Source organism: Tachypleus tridentatus, chromosome 11 (assembly GCF_004210375.1).
Source record: "Tachypleus tridentatus isolate NWPU-2018 chromosome 11, ASM421037v1, whole genome shotgun sequence".
NCBI lineage: Eukaryota > Metazoa > Arthropoda > Merostomata > Xiphosura > Limulidae > Tachypleus > Tachypleus tridentatus.
In genome coordinates this window covers 48,473,490-48,496,063 of record NC_134835.1, presented here as the reverse complement: position 1 = coordinate 48,496,063, position 22,574 = coordinate 48,473,490, and the positions used below count along the sequence as shown (strand labels likewise).

The window sequence follows — 22,574 nt, the reverse complement described above, 5'->3', positions numbered from 1 at the left end:
CTAAAAAAAGATTGTCTACAATAATCGATATATAATTTCACACATAATTAATGTAATTAGGTAAAAAAAGTGTTTTTTTTTGTTTTATATAGTGTTGTTTAACTGACGAAGGGATTCTAAAAAAAAAAAACTACATTAGACGATTTAAGTTTAAATCTCACCAATAATTCACGAAGGAGTATATGACATGAACAAAGAGCTATCGCAACTGTAAATATTTCATAGTAAAATAAAAGGTTGCTTAGACCAAGTAAATATGTCTTTCCTTCCGGGCAACCGTCACTACATCTTTTATAATCAGGATATCTGACAACAGAAAGCAGATTGAAAGTTGTTAAGTAACCAGATCTGTAATTTTCGTAACATGGTGAATAAATCATTAGTTTCAAAACGTATTGACAATACAGATACACCTTATTGTAGAAATCCGTAGAACCAACAACTGCGATTACGCATATGTAAGTACACAACAACTGTGAAAATTAACACAAAAGATCAACTTCGTTAATTACAAATTACACATTATGTTTAAAGATGCAGTTAACTAATGAAAGATTCAATCTATTAAAGACACGCAGTATCATCTTTGTTGCTTTAATCCACATATTTTTAACAGTAAAATACTTCTGACATCAGATAATTACGTCAATTTTTTTTATTTTTTTTAAAGTATAAAAACAGATTTTATTAAATCTCATAACTCACCCAAAATCAGGGTATTCTTTATTCATAACAGCGATGACCGCTGCTTTAAATCTCCAGCTGGCATTATTTGTTTCATAAGATATTTTAAGCATGTAAGATATAAATACAATGTTGGAAGTGAGTGTTGCCGTTATGAATGACAACACTGCCGACTGAAGAAATCTGAAGACATTGTGTTTGGAATACCCTGATCCACTTAATTTGAGATACATTAAGACAAGCACTGTCGCCATGCAGCAAAGAAAGAGTAGATACATCTTGTCAAGTGGAAGAAAGTTATCTGTCCACCGTGAATAGATAAAAATAAAACGGCTAATATCCAGAAGGTAATTACATACCGCAGCAACAACCAATGTTACAATTAACAATAAAATACTGTTCTTCTCAAGAAAATTACAAGGAAATCTTTTAAAGAGAGAAAACATTTCTCCGAACGTTATTTTCCAGCGTTTTCATTCATTTTAGTATTTAGATTAGATACCTGTTCTTGTTTCTACGGCTTTACGCTTAGCAACGTGACGTTTCAACAATATCGGATAGTTAATTGTTGTGGTGGGAAAACGCACTACGTTTGCTTTAGTTTGTTTCGAATTTTGCGCAAAGCTACTTGAGATCTATCTGCGCTAGCCGTCCCTAATTTAGTAGTGTAAGACCAGAGGGAAGGCAGCTAGTCATCACCACCCACCGCCAACTCTTGGGCTACTCTTTAATCAAGGAAGAGTCGGATTGACCGTCACATCATAACGCCCCAATGGCTGAAAGGACGGGCATGTTTTGTGCGACCGGGATTCGAACCTGCGACCCTCGAATTACAAGTCGAACGCCTTAACACGCTTCGCCATGCTGGGCACAAACACATTATGTTTGGAAAAAGTTTGTGAAAGCCGACTTTTACATTTCAGATAAATAAAAAGTAGCACTTTTTTTAAATCAATGTTTCGCTTTTGCGAATTCATTAGAATTAATGTACACATTTATTTGTTATTAGAAATTTAGTTGAATTATAAATTTGCTCGAAATGTACTATTTCTAGAGTCTGCAGTAACGCGTATCGGAGAATATATAAAATATTGTAATTGTTTCCTTACTGTTGAAATATTAAAGTAGGTTGAAAACGGAGAAGGAAGTTACACGTGGAAGTCGTTAAAGGAGATATGAGAAATTGTTGAAGGTAAAACCACGATGAAGTTGACTAACCGTATATATGCTATTGTCGCCACAACGCGTCTTCACGTACCTCAAACTGAATAGTAAATCATTAACGAAAACATTCTAAATCTAACGTCTCGTGACAATGTAACAAATTAACGCGTATAATAATGTTTACCAACAACATTTTGTTTCTAAATTTCGCGGAAAGCTACACCAGGGTTATCTCCTCTAGCCATCATCACCCACCGCCAACTCTTGGGCTACTCTTTTACCAATGAATAGTGGTATTGACTGTCACATTATAACGCCCTCACGGCTAAAAGGGGCGAGCATGTTTGGTGCAACAGGGAGTCGAACGCCTTAACGCACCTGCCCACACCGGGCCTTTTTAACCCTGAGCAGAATAATATGTTCTTGGGGAAGTCGGAGAAGTTCAGGAAAAGGTGATTGACCCATACAGTAACCTATATCTTGGATAATAATCACGAATACATCCGTTGCATTACCCTACCTGCTACCAATGAAAAAATGTTTTGTAAAACGTGTGACACTCAGAGTGGTAACATTAACCTCGAAATTCATGGTAAGCAATAAATCGAACAAATTGATTGATAGATGAAAAGAAACGTGCGAGGGAAAAAAAACAACCCAACTACAAAACAATAAAGATTGGATAGTGAGTTTAAAATAAAATGTCAGATACATAATTAAAAATGATTAATAAAAACCCCACTTCGGAAGTTAAACTATTTAAGTTACAAATAGGGGGCGCACTAAAGAAAAACTTCAAACGCTTAAAAAAGAGCCCTACCAAAAATGAAACAATGGTGTTGTATAACTGAATATGAATCATGTGCGTAACAAAAATGTGTAGCATTTTTAGTGGATGATTTTCGTATCATAATTTGTATGAGAGACACGTTGCAATGAATTATTTCCCGTGGAACAGAGGCCTGGCACGGCGAAGTGTTTAAGGCACTCGACACGTAATCCGAGGATCGCTTGTTCGAATTCCCGCCACATCAAACATGCTCGCCCTTTAAGCCAAGGTGGTGTTATAACGTGACGGTCATCCCCATTTTCTGTTGGTAAAATAGTAGTCCAAGAGTTGGTGATTACTAACTGCCTTTCCTCTGGTCTCACACTGCTAAGTTAGAAACGACTAGCGAAGGTAACCCTCGTGTACCTTTGCACGAAATACAAAACAAACCAAGAGAACGGTGGTAGGGGGCTTGTGATACACGTAAACACGATTTTACATATAGAGGACAGCACCGAAGGAAACTTGTGAAATATTAACAAAGTTGAAAGTGTTCTGCAGAAATTCTCAAAACATCTTTCTTGGCATTTCAATAGCAAGAATATGACAGTTACTCAGACCTTGTTTGAAAATTCAAACTTAGTTTCCCGTTGTATAAAGGCACAGAGCAAATGAGAGCGAGCGGGAAATTTAAACACCCGCATCCACCGCCTACCGACGGGGAACCCATTTCTTCGGCCTGTTTCGCGCGTGAGTGGACCATCTGCAGCTTGTTGCGGCGTGTCGGACGTCTACACGCTGTTGTAGCGAAAAGTGCCCGAACGGTTGGCGGCGGGTCCTTCGATTCGACGTCCCTAGAGGATATCTTCGGCATTTCGACCACCTGTTCCCACCAACTACACGCATTGGCCTCGGGACACCTCGAACAGAGTCTCAGAGCAAATGAGAGCGAGCGGTAAATTTAAACACCCGCGCCCGCCGCCTCATGACGTGTGAACCCATTTCTTCGGCCTGTTTCGCGCGTGCGTGGACCAACAGCAGCTTGCTGCGACGTGTCGGATGTCTACACGCTGTTGTAGCAAAAAGTGCCCGAACGGTTGGCGGCGGGTCTTTCGATTCGACGTCCCTAGAGGATATCTTCGGCATTTCGACAACCTATTCCCGCCAACTACACGCATTGGCCTCGGGACACCTCGAACAGGGTCTCAGAGCAAATGAGAGCGAGTGGGATATTTAAATACCCGCGCCCGCCGCCTATCGACGGGGGAACCCATTTCTTCGGCCTGTTTCGCGCGTGCGGGGACCAACAGCAGCTTGCCGCGGCGTGTAGGACATCTACACGCAGTTGTAGCGAAAAGTGACCGAACGGTTGGTGGCTGATCCTTCGATTCGACGTCACTAGAGGATATCTTCGGCATTTGGACCACCTGTTCACGCCAACTACACGCATTGGATTCGGGACACCTCGAACAGAGTCTCAGAGCAAATGAGAGCGAGCGGGAAATTTAAACACCCGCGCACGCCGCCTCATGACGGGTGAACCCATTTCTTCAGCCTATTTTGCGCGTGTGAGGACCAACAGCAGCTTCCTGCGGCGTGTCGGACGTCTACACGCAGTTCTAGCGAAAAGTGCCCGAACGGTTGGCGGCGAGTCCTTCGATTCGACGTCACTAGAGGATATTTTCGGCATTTCGACTACCTGTTCCCGCCAACAACACGCATTGGCCTCGGGACACCTCAAACAGAGTCTCAGAGCAAATGAGAGCGAGCGGGAAATTTTAACACCCGCGCCTGCCGCCTACCGACAGGGGAACCCATTTCATCGGGGTATTTCGCCCGTGGTTGTACCAACAGCAGCTTGCTGCCGCGTGTCGGACGTCTACACGCTGTTGTAGCGAAAAGTGCCCGAACGGTTGGCGGCGGGTCCTTCGATTCGACGTCCCTAGAGGATATCTTCGGCATTTCGACCACTTGTTATCGCCAACTACACGCATTGGCCTCGAAAAGAGTCTCAGAGCAAATGAGAGCGAGCGGGGAATTTAAACACCCGAGCCCGCCGCCTATCGATGGGGAACCCATTTCTTTGGCCTGTTTCGAGCGTGCGTGGTCCAACAGCAGCTTGCTGCGGCGTGTCGGACGTCTACACGCAGTTCTAGCGAAAAGTGCCCGAACGGTTGGCGGCGGGTCCTTAGATTCGACGTCCCTAGATGATATTTTCGGCATTTCGACCTCCTGTTCCCGCCAACTACAAGCATTGGCCTCGGGACACCTCGAACAGAGGCACAGAGCAAATGAGAGCGAGCGGGAAATTTAAACACCCGCGCCCGCCGCCTACCGACGGGTGAACCCATTTTTTCGTCCTGTTTCGCGCGTGCGTGGACCAACAGCAGCTTGCTGCGGCGTGTCGGACGTCTACACGCTGTTGTAGCGAAAAGTGCTCGAACGGTTGGTGGCGGGTCCTTCGATTCGACGTCCCTAGAGGATATCTTCGGCATTTCGACCACTTGTTATCCCCAACTACACGCATTGGCCTCGGGACACCTCGAACAGAGTCTCAGAGCAAATGAGAGCGAGCGGGAAATTTAAACACCGCGCCCGCCGCCTACCGACGGGGAACCCATTTCTTCGGCCTGTTTCGCGCGTGCGTGGACCAACAGCAGCTTGCTGCGGCGTGTCGGACGTCTACACGCTGTTGTAGCGAAAAGTGCCCGAACGGTTGGCGGCGGGTCCTTCGATTCGACGTCCCTAGAGGATATCTTCGGCATTTCGACCACTTGTTATCCCCAACTACACGCATTGGCCTCGGGACACCTCGAACAGAGTCTCAGAGCAAATGAGAGCGAGCGGGAAATTTAAACACCCGCGCCCGCCGCCTACCGACGGGGGAACCCATTTCTTCGGCCTGTTTCGCGCGTGAGTGGACCAACAGCAGCTTGCTGCGGCGTGTCGGACGTCTACACGCTGTTGTAGCGAAAAGTGCCCGAACGGTTGGCGGCGGGTCCTTCGATTCGACGTCCCTAGAGGATATCTTCGGCATTTCGACCACCTGTTCCCGCCAACTACACGCATTGGCCTCGGGACACCTCGAACAGAGTCTCAGAGCAAATGAGAGCGAGCGGGAAATTTAAACACCCGCGCCCGCCGCCTACCGACGGGGGAACCCATTTCTTCGGCCTGTTTCGCGCGTGTGTGGACCAACAGCAGCTTGCTGCGGCGTGTCGGACGTCTACACGCTGTTGTAGCGAAAAGTGCCCGAACGGTTGGCGGCGGGTCCTTCGATTCGACGTCCCTAGAGGATATCTTCGGCATTTCGACCACCTGTTCCCGCCAACTACACGCATTGTCCTCGGGACACCTCGAACAGAGTCTCAGAGCAAATGAGAGCGAGCGGGAAATTTAAACACCCGCGCCCGCCGCCTACCGACGGGGAACCCATTTCTTCGGCCTGTTTCGCGCGTGCGTGGACCAACAGCAGCTTGCTGCGGCGTGTCGGACGTCTACACGCAGTTGTAGCGAAAAGTGCCCGAACGGTTGGCGGCGGGTCCTTCGATTCGACGTCCCTAGAGGATATCTTCGGCATTTCGACCACCTGTTCCCGCCAACTACACGCATTGGCCTCGGGACACCTCGAACAGAGTCTCAGAGCAAATGAGAGCGAGCGGGAAATTTAAACACCCGCGCCCGCCGCCTACCGACGGGGAACCCATTTCTTCGGCCTGTTTCGCGCGTGCGTGGACCAACAGCAGCTTGCTGCGGCGTGTCGGACGTCTACACGCAGTTGTAGCGAAAAGTGCCCGAACGGTTGGCGGCGGGTCCTTCGATTCGACGTCCCTAGAGGATATCTTCGGCATTTCGACCACCTGTTCCCGCCAACTACACGCATTGGCCTCGGGACACCTCGAACAGAGTCTCAGAGCAAATGAGAGCGAGCGGGAAATTTAAACACCCGCGCCCGCCGCCTACCGACGGGGAACCCATTTCTTCGGCCTGTTTCGCGCGTGCGTGGACCAACAGCAGCTTGCTGCGGCGTGTCGGACGTCTACACGCAGTTGTAGCGAAAAGTGCCCGAACGGTTGGCGGCGGGTCCTTCGATTCGACGTCCCTAGAGGATATCTTCGGCATTTCGACCACCTGTTCCCGCCAACTACACGCATTGGCCTCGGGACACCTCGAACAGAGTCTCAGAGCAAATGAGAGCGAGCGGGAAATTTAAACACCCGCGCCCGCCGCCTACCGACGGGGAACCCATTTCTTCGGCCTGTTTCGCGCGTGCGTGGACCAACAGCAGCTTGCTGCGGCGTGTCGGACGTCTACACGCAGTTGTAGCGAAAAGTGCCCGAACGGTTGGCGGCGGGTCCTTCGATTCGACGTCCCTAGAGGATATCTTCGGCATTTCGACCACCTGTTACCGCCAACTACACGCATTGGCCTCGGGACACCTCGAACAGAGTCTCAGAGCAAATGAGAGCGAGCGGAAATTTAAACACCCGCGCCCGCCGCCTACCGACGGGGAACCCATTTCTTCGGCCTGTTTCGCGCGTGCGTGGACCAACAGCAGCTTGCTGCGGCGTGTCGGACGTCTACACGCTGTTGTAGCGAAAAGTGCCCGAACGGTTGGCGGCGGGTCCTTCGATTCGACGTCCCTAGAGGATATCTTCGGCATTTCGACCACCTGTTACCGCCAACTACACGCATTGGCCTCGGGACACCTCGAACAGAGTCTCAGAGCAAATGAGAGCGAGCGGGAAATTTAAACACCCGCGCCCGCCGCCTACCGACGGGGGAACCCATTTCTTCGGCCTGTTTCGCGCGTGTGTGGACCAACAGCAGCTTGCTGCGGCGTGTCGGACGTCTACACGCAGTTGTAGCGAAAAGTGCCCGAACGGTTGGCGGCGGGTCCTTCGATTCGACGTCCCTAGAGGATATCTTCGGCATTTCGACCACCTGTTCCCGCCAACTACACGCATTGGCCTCGGGACACCTCGAACAGAGTCTCAGAGCAAATGAGAGCGAGCGGGAAATTTAAACACCCGCGCCCGCCGCCTACCGACGGGGAACCCATTTCTTCGGCCTGTTTCGCGCGTGCGTGGACCAACAGCAGCTTGCTGCGGCGTGTCGGACGTCTACACGCAGTTGTAGCGAAAAGTGCCCGAACGGTTGGCGGCGGGTCCTTCGATTCGACGTCCCTAGAGGATATCTTCGGCATTTCGACCACCTGTTCCCGCCAACTACACGCATTGGCCTCGGGACACCTCGAACAGAGTCTCAGAGCAAATGAGAGCGAGCGGGAAATTTAAACACCCGCGCCCGCCGCCTACCGACGGGGAACCCATTTCTTCGGCCTGTTTCGCGCGTGCGTGGACCAACAGCAGCTTGCTGCGGCGTGTCGGACGTCTACACGCAGTTGTAGCGAAAAGTGCCCGAACGGTTGGCGGCGGGTCCTTCGATTCGACGTCCCTAGAGGATATCTTCGGCATTTCGACCACCTGTTCCCGCCAACTACACGCATTGGCCTCGGGACACCTCGAACAGAGTCTCAGAGCAAATGAGAGCGAGCGGGAAATTTAAACACCCGCGCCCGCCGCCTACCGACGGGGAACCCATTTCTTCGGCCTGTTTCGCGCGTGCGTGGACCAACAGCAGCTTGCTGCGGCGTGTCGGACGTCTACACGCTGTTGTAGCGAAAAGTGCCCGAACGGTTGGCGGCGGGTCCTTCGATTCGACGTCCCTAGAGGATATCTTCGGCATTTCGACCACCTGTTACCGCCAACTACACGCATTGGCCTCGGGACACCTCGAACAGAGTCTCAGAGCAAATGAGAGCGAGCGGGAAATTTAAACACCCGCGCCCGCCGCCTACCGACGGGGAACCCATTTCTTCGGCCTGTTTCGCGCGTGCGTGGACCAACAGCAGCTTGCTGCGGCGTGTCGGACGTCTACACGCAGTTGTAGCGAAAAGTGCCCGAACGGTTGGCGGCGGGTCCTTCGATTCGACGTCCCTAGAGGATATCTTCGGCATTTCGACCACCTGTTCCCGCCAACTACACGCATTGGCCTCGGGACACCTCGAACAGAGTCTCAGAGCAAATGAGAGCGAGCGGGAAATTTAAACACCCGCGCCCGCCGCCTACCGACGGGGAACCCATTTCTTCGGCCTGTTTCGCGCGTGCGTGGACCAACAGCAGCTTGCTGCGGCGTGTCGGACGTCTACACGCTGTTGTAGCGAAAAGTGCCCGAACGGTTGGCGGCGGGTCCTTCGATTCGACGTCCCTAGAGGATATCTTCGGCATTTCGACCACCTGTTCCCGCCAACTACACGCATTGGCCTCGGGACACCTCGAACAGAGTCTCAGAGCAAATGAGAGCGAGCGGGAAATTTAAACACCCGCGCCCGCCGCCTACCGACGGGGAACCCATTTCTTCGGCCTGTTTCGCGCGTGCGTGGACCAACAGCAGCTTGCTGCGGCGTGTCGGACGTCTACACGCAGTTGTAGCGAAAAGTGCCCGAACGGTTGGCGGCGGGTCCTTCGATTCGACGTCCCTAGAGGATATCTTCGGCATTTCGACCACCTGTTCCCGCCAACTACACGCATTGGCCTCGGGACACCTCGAACAGAGTCTCAGAGCAAATGAGAGCGAGCGGGAAATTTAAACACCCGCGCCCGCCGCCTACCGACGGGGAACCCATTTCTTCGGCCTGTTTCGCGCGTGCGTGGACCAACAGCAGCTTGCTGCGGCGTGTCGGACGTCTACACGCTGTTGTAGCGAAAAGTGCCCGAACGGTTGGCGGCGGGTCCTTCGATTCGACGTCCCTAGAGGATATCTTCGGCATTTCGACCACCTGTTCCCGCCAACTACACGCATTGGCCTCGGGACACCTCGAACAGAGTCTCAGAGCAAATGAGAGCGAGCGGGAAATTTAAACACCCGCGCCCGCCGCCTACCGACGGGGAACCCATTTCTTCGGCCTGTTTCGCGCGTGCGTGGACCAACAGCAGCTTGCTGCGGCGTGTCGGACGTCTACACGCAGTTGTAGCGAAAAGTGCCCGAACGGTTGGCGGCGGGTCCTTCGATTCGACGTCCCTAGAGGATATCTTCGGCATTTCGACCACTTGTTATCGCCAACTACACGCATTGGCCTCGGGACACCTCGAACAGAGTCTCAGAGCAAATGAGAGCGAGCGGGAAATTTAAACACCCGCGCCCGCCGCCTACCGACGGGGAACCCATTTCTTCGGCCTGTTTCGCGCGTGCGTGGACCAACAGCAGCTTGCTGCGGCGTGTCGGACGTCTACACGCAGTTGTAGCGAAAAGTGCCCGAACGGTTGGCGGCGGGTCCTTCGATTCGACGTCCCTAGAGGATATCTTCGGCATTTCGACCACCTGTTCCCGCCAACTACACGCATTGGCCTCGGGACACCTCGAACAGAGTCTCAGAGCAAATGAGAGCGAGCGGGAAATTTAAACACCCGCGCCCGCCGCCTACCGACGGGGAACCCATTTCTTCGGCCTGTTTCGCGCGTGCGTGGACCAACAGCAGCTTGCTGCGGCGTGTCGGACGTCTACACGCTGTTGTAGCGAAAAGTGCCCGAACGGTTGGCGGCGGGTCCTTCGATTCGACGTCCCTAGAGGATATCTTCGGCATTTCGACCACCTGTTCCCGCCAACTACACGCATTGGCCTCGGGACACCTCGAACAGAGTCTCAGAGCAAATGAGAGCGAGCGGGAAATTTAAACACCCGCGCCCGCCGCCTACCGACGGGGGAACCCATTTCTTCGGCCTGTTTCGCGCGTGTGTGGACCAACAGCAGCTTGCTGCGGCGTGTCGGACGTCTACACGCAGTTGTAGCGAAAAGTGCCCGAACGGTTGGCGGCGGGTCCTTCGATTCGACGTCCCTAGAGGATATCTTCGGCATTTCGACCACCTGTTCCCGCCAACTACACGCATTGGCCTCGGGACACCTCGAACAGAGTCTCAGAGCAAATGAGAGCGAGCGGGAAATTTAAACACCCGCGCCCGCCGCCTACCGACGGGGAACCCATTTCTTCGGCCTGTTTCGCGCGTGCGTGGACCAACAGCAGCTTGCTGCGGCGTGTCGGACGTCTACACGCAGTTGTAGCGAAAAGTGCCCGAACGGTTGGCGGCGGGTCCTTCGATTCGACGTCCCTAGAGGATATCTTCGGCATTTCGACCACCTGTTACCGCCAACTACACGCATTGGCCTCGGGACACCTCGAACAGAGTCTCAGAGCAAATGAGAGCGAGCGGGAAATTTAAACACCCGCGCCCGCCGCCTACCGACGGGGGAACCCATTTCTTCGGCCTGTTTCGCGCGTGTGTGGACCAACAGCAGCTTGCTGCGGCGTGTCGGACGTCTACACGCAGTTGTAGCGAAAAGTGCCCGAACGGTTGGCGGCGGGTCCTTCGATTCGACGTCCCTAGAGGATATCTTCGGCATTTCGACCACCTGTTCCCGCCAACTACACGCATTGGCCTCGGGACACCTCGAACAGAGTCTCAGAGCAAATGAGAGCGAGCGGGAAATTTAAACACCCGCGCCCGCCGCCTACCGACGGGGGAACCCATTTCTTCGGCCTGTTTCGCGCGTGCGTGGACCAACAGCAGCTTGCTGCGGCGTGTCGGACGTCTACACGCAGTTGTAGCAAAAGTGCCCGAACGGTTGGCGGCGGGTCCTTCGATTCGACGTCCCTAGAGGATATCTTCGGCATTTCGACCACCTGTTACCGCCAATTACACGCATTGGCCTCGGGACACCTCGAACAGAGTCTCAGAGCAAATGAGAGCGAGCGGGAAATTTAAACACCCGCGCCCGCCGCCTACCGACGGGGGAACCCATTTCTTCGGCCTGTTTCGCGCGTGAGTGGACCAACTGCAGCTTGCTGCGGCGTGTCGGACGTCTACACGCTGTTGTAGCGAAAAGTGCCCGAACGGTTGGCGGCGGGTCCTTCGATTCGACGTCCCTAGAGGATATCTTCGGCATTTCGACCACCTGTTACCGCCAACTACACGCATTGGCCTCGGGACACCTCGAACAGAGTCTCAGAGCAAATGAGAGCGAGCGGGAAATTTAAACACCCGCGCCCGCCGCCTACCGACGGGGGAACCCATTTCTTCGGCCTGTTTCGCGCGTGCGTGGACCAACAGCAGCTTGCTGCGGCGTGTCGGACGTCTACACGCTGTTGTAGCGAAAAGTGCCCGAACGGTTGGCGGCGGGTCCTTCGATTCGACGTCCCTAGAGGATATCTTCGGCATTTCGACCACCTGTTACCGCCAACTACACGCATTGGCCTCGGGATACCTCGAACAGAGTCTCAGAGCAAATGAGAGCGAGCGGGAAATTTAAACACCCGCGCCCGCCGCCTACCGACGGGGGAACCCATTTCTTCGGCCTGTTTCGCGCGTGCGTGGACCAACAGCAGCTTGCTGCGGCGTGTCGGACGTCTACACGCAGTTGTAGCGAAAAGTGCCCGAACGGTTGGCGGCGGGTCCTTCGATTCGACGTCCCTAGAGGATATCTTCGGCATTTCGACCACCTGTTACCGCCAACTACACGCATTGGCCTCGGGACACCTCGAACAGAGGCTCAGAGCAAATGAGAGCGAGCGGGAAATTTAAACACCCGCGCCCGCCGCCTACCGACGGGGAACCCATTTCTTCGGCCTGTTTCGCGCGTGCGTGGACCAACAGCAGCTTGCTGCGGCGTGTCGGACGTCTACACGCAGTTGTAGCGAAAAGTGCCAAAACCGTTGGAGGCGGGTCCTTCGATTCGACGTTTTTAAAGGATATTTTCGGCATTTCGAATACCTGTTCCCGCCAACAACACGCATTGGCCTCGGGACACCTCGAACAGAGTCTCAGAGCAAATGAGAGCGAGCGGGAAATTTAAACACCCGCGCCCGCCGCCTACCGACAGGGGAACCCATTTCTTCGGCGTGTTTCGCGCGTGCGTGGACCAACAGCAGCTTGCTGCGGCGTGTCGGACATCTACACGCAGTTGTAGCGAAAAGTGCCCGAACGGTTGGCGGCGGGTCCTTCGATTCGACGTCCCTAGAGGATATCTTCGGCATTTCGACCACCTGTTACAGCCAACTACACGCATTGGCCTCGGGACACCTCGAACAGAGGCACAGAGCAAATGAGAGCGAGCGGGAAATTTAAACACCCGCGCCCGCCACCTACCTACGGGGAACCCATTTCTTCGGCCTGTTTCGCGCGTGCGTGGACCAACAGCAGCTTGCTGCGGCGTGTCGGACGTCTACACGCAGTTGTAGCGAAAAGTGCCCGAACGGTTGGCGGCGGGTCCTTCGATTCGACGTCCCTAGAGGATATCTTCGGCATTTCGACCACCTGTTCCCGCCAACAACATGCATTTGCCTCGGGACACCTCGAACACAGGCACAGAGCAAATGAGAGCGAGAGGGAAATTTAAACACCCGCGCCCACCGCCTCATGACGGGTGAACCCATTTCTTCGGCAGGTTTCGCGCGTGCGTGAACCAACAGCACTTTGCTGCGGCGTGTCGGACGTCTACACGCTGTTGTAGCGAAAAGTACCCGAACGGTTGGCGGCGGGTCCTTCGATTCGACGTCCCTAGAGGATATCTTCGGCATTTCGAACACCTGTTACCGCCAACAACACGCATTGGCCTCGGGACACCTCGAACAGATTCTCAGAGCAAATGAGAGCGAGTGGGATATTTAAACACCAGCGACCGCCGCCTACCGATGGGGGAACCCATTTCTTCGGCCTGTTTCGCGCGTGCGTGGACCAACAGCAGCTTGCTGTAGCGTGTCGGACGTCTACACGCAGTTATAGCGAAAAGTGCCCGAACAGTTGGCGGCGGGTCCTTCGATTCGACGTCCCTAGAGGATATCTTCGGCATTTCGACCACCTGTTACATCCAACTACACGCATTGGCCTCGGGACACCTCGAACAGAGGCACAGAGCAAATGAGAGCAAGCGGGAAATTTAAACACCCTCGCACGCCGCCTGCCGACGGGTTAACCCATTTCTTCGGCCTGTTTCGCGCGTGCGTGGACCAACAGCATCTTGCTGCGGCGTGTCGGCCGTCTAGACGCAGTTCTAGCGATAAGTGCCCGAACGGTTGGCGGCGGGTCCTTCGATTCGACGTCCCTAGAGGATATCTTTGGCATTTCGACCACCTGTTCCCGCCAACTACACGCATTGGCCTTGGGACACCTCGAACACAGGCTCAGAGAAAATGAGAGCGAGCGGGAAATTTAAACACCCGCGCCCGCCGCCTCATGACAAGTGAACCCATTTATTCGCCCTGTTTCGCGCGTGTGAGGACCAACAGCAGCTTGCTGCGGCGTGTCGGACGTCTACACGCTGTTGTAGCGAAAAGTGCCCGAACGGTTGGCGGCGGGTCCTTCGATTCGACGTCCCTAGAGGATATCTTCGGCATTTCGACCACTTGTTATCGCCAACTACACGCATTGGCCTCGGGACACCTCGAAAAGAGTCTCAGAGCAAATGAGAGCGAGCGGGAAATTTAAACACCCGCGCCCGCCGCCTCAAGACGGGGGAACCCATTTCTTCGGCCTGTTTCGCGCGTGAGTGGACCAACAGCAGCTTGCTGCGGCGTGTCGGACGTCTACACGCAGTTGTAGCGAAAAGTGCCCGAACGGTTGGCGGCGGGTCCTTCGATTCGACGTCCCTAGAGGATATCTTCGGCATTTCGACCACCTGTTCCCGCCAACTACACGCATTGGCCTCGGGACACCTCGAACAGAGTCTCAGAGCAAATGAGAGCGAGCGGGAAATTTAAACACCCGCGCCCGCCGCCTACCGACGGGGAAACCCATTTCTTCGGCCTGTTTCGCGCGTGCGTGGACCAACAGCAGCTTGCTGCGGCGTATCGGACGTCTACACGAACTTGTAGCAAAAAGTCCTCGAACAGTTGGCGGCGGATCCTTCGATTCGACGTTCCTAGAATATATCTTCGGCATTTGTACCACCTGTTCACGCCAACAACACCCATTGGAATTGGGACACCTCGAACAGAGTCTCAGAGCAAATGAGAGCGAGTGGGTAATTTAAACAACCGCGCCCGCCGCCTACCGACGGGGGAACCCATTTCTTCAGCCTGTTTCGCGCGTGAGTGGACCAACTGCAGCTTGCTGCGGCGTGTCGGTCGTCTACACGCAGTTGTAGCAAAAAGTGCCGGAACGGATGGCGGCGGGTCCTTCGATTCGACGTCCCGAGAGTATATCTTCGGCATTTCGTCCAACTGTTCCCGCCAACAACAAGGTGGCCTCGGGACACCTCGAACAGAGTGTCAGAGCAAATGAGAGCCAGCGGGAAATTTAAAAACTCGCGTCCGCCGTCTACCGACGGGGAAACCCATTTCTTCTGCCTGTTTCGCGCGTGCGTGGACCAACAGCAGTTTGCTGCGGCGTGTCGGACGTCTACACGCAGTTGTAGCGAAAAGTGCCCGAACAGTTGGCGGCGGGTCCTTCCATTCGACGTCCCTAGAGTATATCTTCGGCATTTCGACCACCTGTTTTCGCCAACTACACGCATTGGCCTCGGGACACCTCGAACAGAGTCTCAGAGCAAATGAGAGCGAGTGGGAAATTTATTACTGCACTAAATGTTGCTTGTTCACATTAGTCAAATCTTGAGTTCGAATTTTTCACATCATTTCATCCAATTAAAAAAAACCAACGAAAAACGAACATTCTCGATTTAGTGTAAGAAATCTTATTTTGTTGTTTTTATCGGTTACCTTTGATTTACATAAGTAGAATATATAACAATGAACTTTGCTGCACTAAACAGTTTAGTACGCGTGTACTATGAAAGCCTTGAGAAAGTCAAACATCTGTCTTAACTATTGGCTCACTCAATAAAGTGCATACCTCTGATACTTAGCGTTGATCATATTCGGCTCCCAAAGAATACGAAAATATGTTTGTATGTTCGTCGTTGTCAAGGGACACGATCTATTGTTGGCAGGACAATGAAGAATAATGTTCTACATATGCCCACCATGTAAATAGATAGGGATTGTTTGAATATCCATGTCCTTGCTGTCACCTTGATCCTCCAAAAAATAATAAACTTCAAAGTTGGGTCCTAACCCAAATGTTTACCAATATTTTTCCAAATACATTTAGCCATTTTCGAGAAATTTTGCTAACAAATATACACAGAGTTAGGGCGTACATAAACTCCATCTGTCTTCGATGGCTGATGTTATTTAATAATCTGATACGTTATTTCATGCATAACTTAATGTGTTGAATCAACACACATTGATTTTACTCATATTTTACTATAATAACGTGGATATACTTCTAAAATTCTAATCGTTATTTAAAGAGTAATTAATTATAATCCTTTCTTTACGACTGCAGCAATGAGGACAACCATGGGTAAGTTATTTCTTACTCTAATTTATTGAAATAAGGAAATGAAGTAAAACATAATTAAAACACACCAAAAGTTTTACATTTTTAAAGTGTTGACTGTCGACATATAATTTTATTCTCTCGAAAACAATGATATACGTAAATATAACCTCTAGCTGCACAGTGTTTGATTTTCATGTATGTGAGAGTGCATCTCTTTGTCAGTCATGTTCTGAAATAGGTAGGCACTGGAATTTTTAATTGAAAAATTTAATATGAATATAACATACAAACACTCAATGTTGTACTGTTCATATAATGTTCGTATCCATGGCAATATATCCTCAGGCAATGTAGAAAAATAGATTGTTGCATCGGAAAACACCATTTCAGTGCCGAATAATCTACTATTTTTTAGTATTTGTCAAAAGACATTAACAAATTAACCAACTGTTTTACTTTATTTTAATGATTTAATTACAAGAATTAGTGTTATAAAATGGCGATGTAGTACCTCATATCTGAAACTTTCAGTTTGTCATTAAGGCCATGGGTAGGAAGAAGGTAGATGGAACTGAAACTGAGAATACTCCGAACCAAGGAAGTGGCACCTGTATCTCTTCCTACACCTCATCAGCAGAGATTAACATTGATGCCGGGCCTCATAACGATTCTAAACATTTCCTTTCACCAACACAGAGCTCTATCCACAATCATTAAATGAATAAATAAATCGAAAATTGGACGTTTCCATTCCCTCGAAAACGATCAAAAGACGTAAATAAAAACATGAGAAAAATTAAAGATGGCGAACTAAATGTGCACAACTCGAATTCTAGTAGCAGTAGTATATACAGCATGACAAGCATTGTGGGTAATAATTCTAAGTTTTAAAACACTTGTCACTTTGTTGACATTATGTAACTAAACAATGTTAATCATATCAGTAGCACTCAGTTTGAAAACGCCAGTCACTTTCTCAATGTTATGAAACAAAACAGTGTCGGTTATGTCTAAACGTTCTCGGTTTGAAAATTATAGTCACTTTCTAGATGTTATCCAACAAAATTTTGTCAATCTCTCGAATAAAGAAGATGGAGGCTTCAAGAAAGAAAAGTTGAAAATAGTTTATATTTGATTTGAAGGTTACAAAACCTATATAAAAAAGTGAATTTTTTGAATGGCACTCAATCATATGCCTAGACTTAGGTTCTGTATTAAGCAAAACAACTTCCAATTTTGTTAAAACATATTTCATATATATCAACCGTTTGTCTACCCTTTTAACATTATTCACATAATATTTTTTATCTGTAAATCAAACATTTTAGGAGACATATATGTCCATTGAATACACGGGTATTTTACGTGTAAGCACTTTCGTTTATATGAATTATGATTCTAAGTAATTGGTGAAGCAGAGGTATGCTTACTGACTTACAAAGCAAAAATCCGAGGTACGATTTCCTCGGGTGCAAATAGCCCATTGTGTAGCTTTGCACCAGGAAACACAACAAAGTCCATTTGAGTAATGTTCAGAAAGTATTCATTACTTAACATACTCCACACAGAACATATACTATCTGAAATAATCGAAAAGGAAAAAAATATATAATACAAACACTAAATTAAACTACATAGAGCAAACATCAATGCAATTTACACTGAGCAGACGCTTTTGCAACCCACGTACAGAGCAAACACCTGACATGACCCGCACATGTAAACACTAATATAATCTATAGAGAGCAAAACACTACCAACACAGAACAAATACTAACAGTACTCATCATGAACAAAATACTAACACAATCCATCCATAGAAAACACATTTAATAACATTCAGTGAAAAGAAAGACAGCGTACTTTAACAACATAAACACGGAAAAATGTTACGAAATGTATACAATATATTTCAAATAACCAGAAATTTGAATCTAAAGTTTTTTTTGTTTTGAATTTCGCACAAAGCTACATGAAAGCTATCTGCGCTAGCCGACCCTAATTATGCAGTGCAACTCTAGAGAAAAGGCAGCTGGTCATCACTACCAACCGCCAACTTTTGGGCTACTCTTCTACCAACGAATAGTGGGTTTGACTGTCACATTACAACATCCTCACGGGTTTAAGATCAAGCATTTTTGGTGTGACTGGGATTCGAACCTACGAACCTTAGATTGGGAGTCGAGCACCTAAATCACCTGACCGAACAAACATTGTAAAGCATAGTTCAACATAAAACCACCAATAACGAAATTTTAGCATACAATATTGCTCTCACAGTCTAGTCATTATGTTACATTCTCAACAAAAAATAACTATAACCCATTTTAAACATAAAAGTCATGGAGTTTACGATTTCATCTTGAAAATCAGATGATAAATGATGCTGTAAGAGCGAGACATATTCCTAGGAGGAGGCTTCGTGAACGATGGAAATTTGTTGTTCTGCTCAATGTCTCCGCAATTATCGTTCACCTTTCTGTTCATAGGTTGGAATATGGAAGTAATACCACCAAGTCTTGACTAAAGGAGAGTGACCTATGACGTACATATTCCAATAATGCCAGTTACTAATTGTGAGATGTGCGGTACCGAATATGTTCGGTAATCATATGGCTTAATACTCTGAATCAATAAATAAAAGTTACGACAATTAAAGTATATTACCTTTGATAATAATAGTGCACAATAAAAGATTTATTGTAGTCAAAACACTGTAATAATTTCAATGTCATGGACTATAAATTTTGGCAACTACTTGTAGAGTACTTTTGGCACCCCAAATCTGATGCCACTCTTTCTCTCTCTCTCTTTACCATGGCTTCACAAGTGTTCCTCTAACAGCATGAACAGTACTTTGAAAAGTAAAAGCTACAAACAAGATGATTTCAAGTATTGAATAGTTCAGTATATTATCCATTTGTTTTAAATTGTTTTACACATATAAATCTGTCAAAATTAGTTTTTCTACAATTTTCTACAAAACATATTACTTATTCACATCTATATAGTTTTAGATAAATTTTATTGTTTTATCATCATCAGTCATACATGGTAAAAATGGTGCTGTGAATAAGCTTACGTATGAAGTAAAAAATGTTAGCTATGTGTATCACAACCTAATTTAATTTGTGTCACGTTAATAGAAGCCGTGACATGTTTCTTCGTTATATACATATTTATCACAACTCACATGACGATATGTGCTATTAATCAAATGTGTTTGTATGGAAGTATCTCGCCCTCCTTTTGCTTGTTCCTGAAGTAAGGAGATGATGAGTACAAGAACAATGTAACCTAATACCCTTTATTCAGAAGTCAATACCCTTGATATATGGGTAGATATCATATTAATACAATAATGTAACCTATCGATTAGTCTTTATAACACCCATTACTACTTTACGCTAGAGAGACTGTTACTACAGATGGACAGTTTACAGGAGGATTCTGGCATTTAAGTTCTGTATGTGGTTAATTTTAATGTACGCGCATGTTGTTACTATGGTTTCTGTAGGCATCACTAGGTGAATTATGTATATTACAAAAGCCCATAGGATTGGGTATAGATTTCAATTTATTGTGCACGTTTTATATTTACGGATTTCTTTCTTTAGATAGTCTTACTTGGTATATTGTGCGTGTCATAAAATGGTGGATACTCTTATTAAGATTCTATGTATACACTGTGTTACTAAGGGTAATTTGATTTCAAATGTTTATATTTAAGTATGACATTCTTCATTTACAAAAGCTGAGAGTCTTCTATTCAATGTACATCTATTATAGGTTTAGTGTAATAAAAGTGTACCTGACGAAACAGTATAGGTTTAACTTAAATGTGTTTTACAAAGGTCTTATTAGCGTATTCTGTGTGTCTTACAGTGGTGTTTCTATACTTCTGTGGAGTTACTACAGATTTAAAATTACGTTTGTATTTTTCAGCTACATGTGCTTCTATGAGAGAATAATGTTACTAACATACTACTGAAACGTTTCTGTCATAACTGTTTTTTCATAAATACTGGTATAGAAACCTGATTGTATTTTTATGATCTAAGGTACAGATTATAGTGTTTCCTTCTATATCTAATCATACTTTTTTCATTTACTGGTGTTTTTCACTTCTCTTAGGATGCTTATTTAAGATATTTAGTTTTATAAACTGACTGATAAATTCCAATAAAATGTTTAAAACCTTTGTTGAGAACTTATTGGCATTAATTAATAACCCATAGCACTTTTTCGGTTTCTATATGAAGGTCATTTTGCTACAAGTGGATATAATAAATAAATAATTTACTGTTTAATCAATCATTTTACTAATATAGAAACTATTTTAAATAGCATCACTCACCAGGCAGTTGAAGTACTATGAATTAAAATTCATAAAGCTTTCTGGTTTCTTGCTTTCGCTTTCAACAGATACTGAGATAGACATCATGTCTAAACACTTCTTTAAGACCAAGCTCATTCCACAAATGTCAAAATTTATCATTCCCTTGTATCAGTGAAACTGGATAGTGTGTATAGTCTGTGGCTTAGCTCGTGAATCTCTCTTTTAAGTGTTTACATACGTTTTACTTTTCATTCAATGCTATAAAACGAATTGATTTTTCAGATGGACTGCGCCCTCGGGTTACGTCTCTGCTGATAATGGTCTTTCTGAATCTTATTTCAAATCTGTGCTTGAACTCTCGACTAAAGACTCTCTACACCTCCTTAATAACATTATACGAGCAGATAGATGTTGTTGGTAAGGGCTCCTACATGAGTTTTAGGCTTGCCAACATTTTCCTCAATCACCAAGAACACAAATGGGTTGACAATTGCCATTGAAGCTTCAAACCTGTTCTCTAAAGAAGGTATATTGATGATATTTTTCTTATTTTCCACCATCAATTTCGAGGGTGTCTTACTTCATAACACTCCTCTGTACACTTCACTCGCAAAACTGTTTTTCACAAACAATAAATCACTTCTAAAGGTTCTCCCCCCAACAGAGAATGCTTTATGTAACACTTCGAAAGAGATGCTCTTGTTACACTAATCCATAAAAGTGCAGATTTTAACAATATATCAATTTCTCATCTCAATGATCAAGGATGGATAATACACTGCCACCAGTTACCTACCATCACGGCCTACACACCTTTATGAGAACAGAAGTTAAACCAATGCGTTTCATGTGTCTGTAATAACTGTCCTTGTACAACTGTATTTCACCTATACAGCATTCTTGAATTAAAATCATTAAATCTCCAAAAACACTAAGATACATAATCACAAAATTTGTTTCCGACATCTACACAGAGTTTGTAGAATGTTTAAAATCCCAAACTGAAAGCAAAAGTAAAAGCGACAATGTAAGATGGAATAAGGAAATTTTATAGATAGCGATGGTGTTGAATAATCAATAGTCATGCTGATTTATTAGAATCATTTATTTTTATTCTTTACTTTTTTGTAATTTCAGTGATATAACTGCGAAATATGGAGATATTGTTTATATCATTTGAAATATTTTGTGTAGGATTGATATATCTTGGAAAATACCAATTAAACTATTAAAAACTTCTATATTTCTTTTTATTTGTAGATATTTGAGTACTTTTAGCACAAACATTATCCGTTATGAAAATAAAATAACTTGGACCAAAAAATGGCAATATGATATTTAATTACTTATTCTTTTCTAGAGTTGATTTAATCACCAAATATGAACAGAATAATGTAATTTCAAACAAATTCTCCTTTAATTCTTTCAATTTTATAATGATATTGTACATTATAAAACATATACATACAGTAAAATTTAACAGCCAAATAACATAATTAAATATAAAACAAATAACCCAATTTATACATCATAAATATTTAACGTGCCAATGCTTACAATACATACAAAACAACAACACATAGAATACACAAAAAAATAAATATAAACGAGGATGAATATTGGCCTCACATCGCTCGGTTATGGTGTTCACATTTCTTTTCTCGTGATATAAAAGGATGCTGAGTGAAAAATAAAAAAAATATTTGTTTAAAAAAGTACCAATTCTACATGATAAACATGTTGTTAAATCAGTCTCTGTATACAGACAGTACTGTGCAAAAGTGCTACGACAAGATAATATTTTGTCATTATTTCCATTTTACGGATATAATTCTCCCATGCGGTAACTGATTGTAGATTTCAACACAATGGTAACGCTTCACTGATCCCTCTTGACAACTGAATGAACCAGCGTAAGAATAATCAGTATTCTTTAGAATTCATGCTTGAATGAAATATAGGGATTGAAATAACTGTCATAGAACCACATGCAGTGTCTTAACAGAGAACTTAGCATATAAAACATTTATATACTGAGAAGAATAAATTTAATAGCAACCCACAAATAAACCTTCATAAAAACAGTGTTTAACACCATACATTAAGTTTTGTTGTCATGTCACAGCTCCCAAGGCATGAAGGATTGTTAGGAAATTATAGAACTTGCATAAAAGCTTTATGTGATGCCAGCTGGACTTTCTGACAAATTGCTCTAGAA

The 22,574-nt window shown here is 46.6% G+C and overlaps 1 protein-coding gene across 1 annotated transcript in view; it reads right to left on the bottom strand.

Annotated features, from left to right (window-relative positions):
- Positions 1-22,574, bottom strand: part of LOC143231358 (uncharacterized) — a 71,946-nt gene that overhangs the window by 40,499 nt on the left and 8,873 nt on the right. The window lies entirely within an intron of this gene.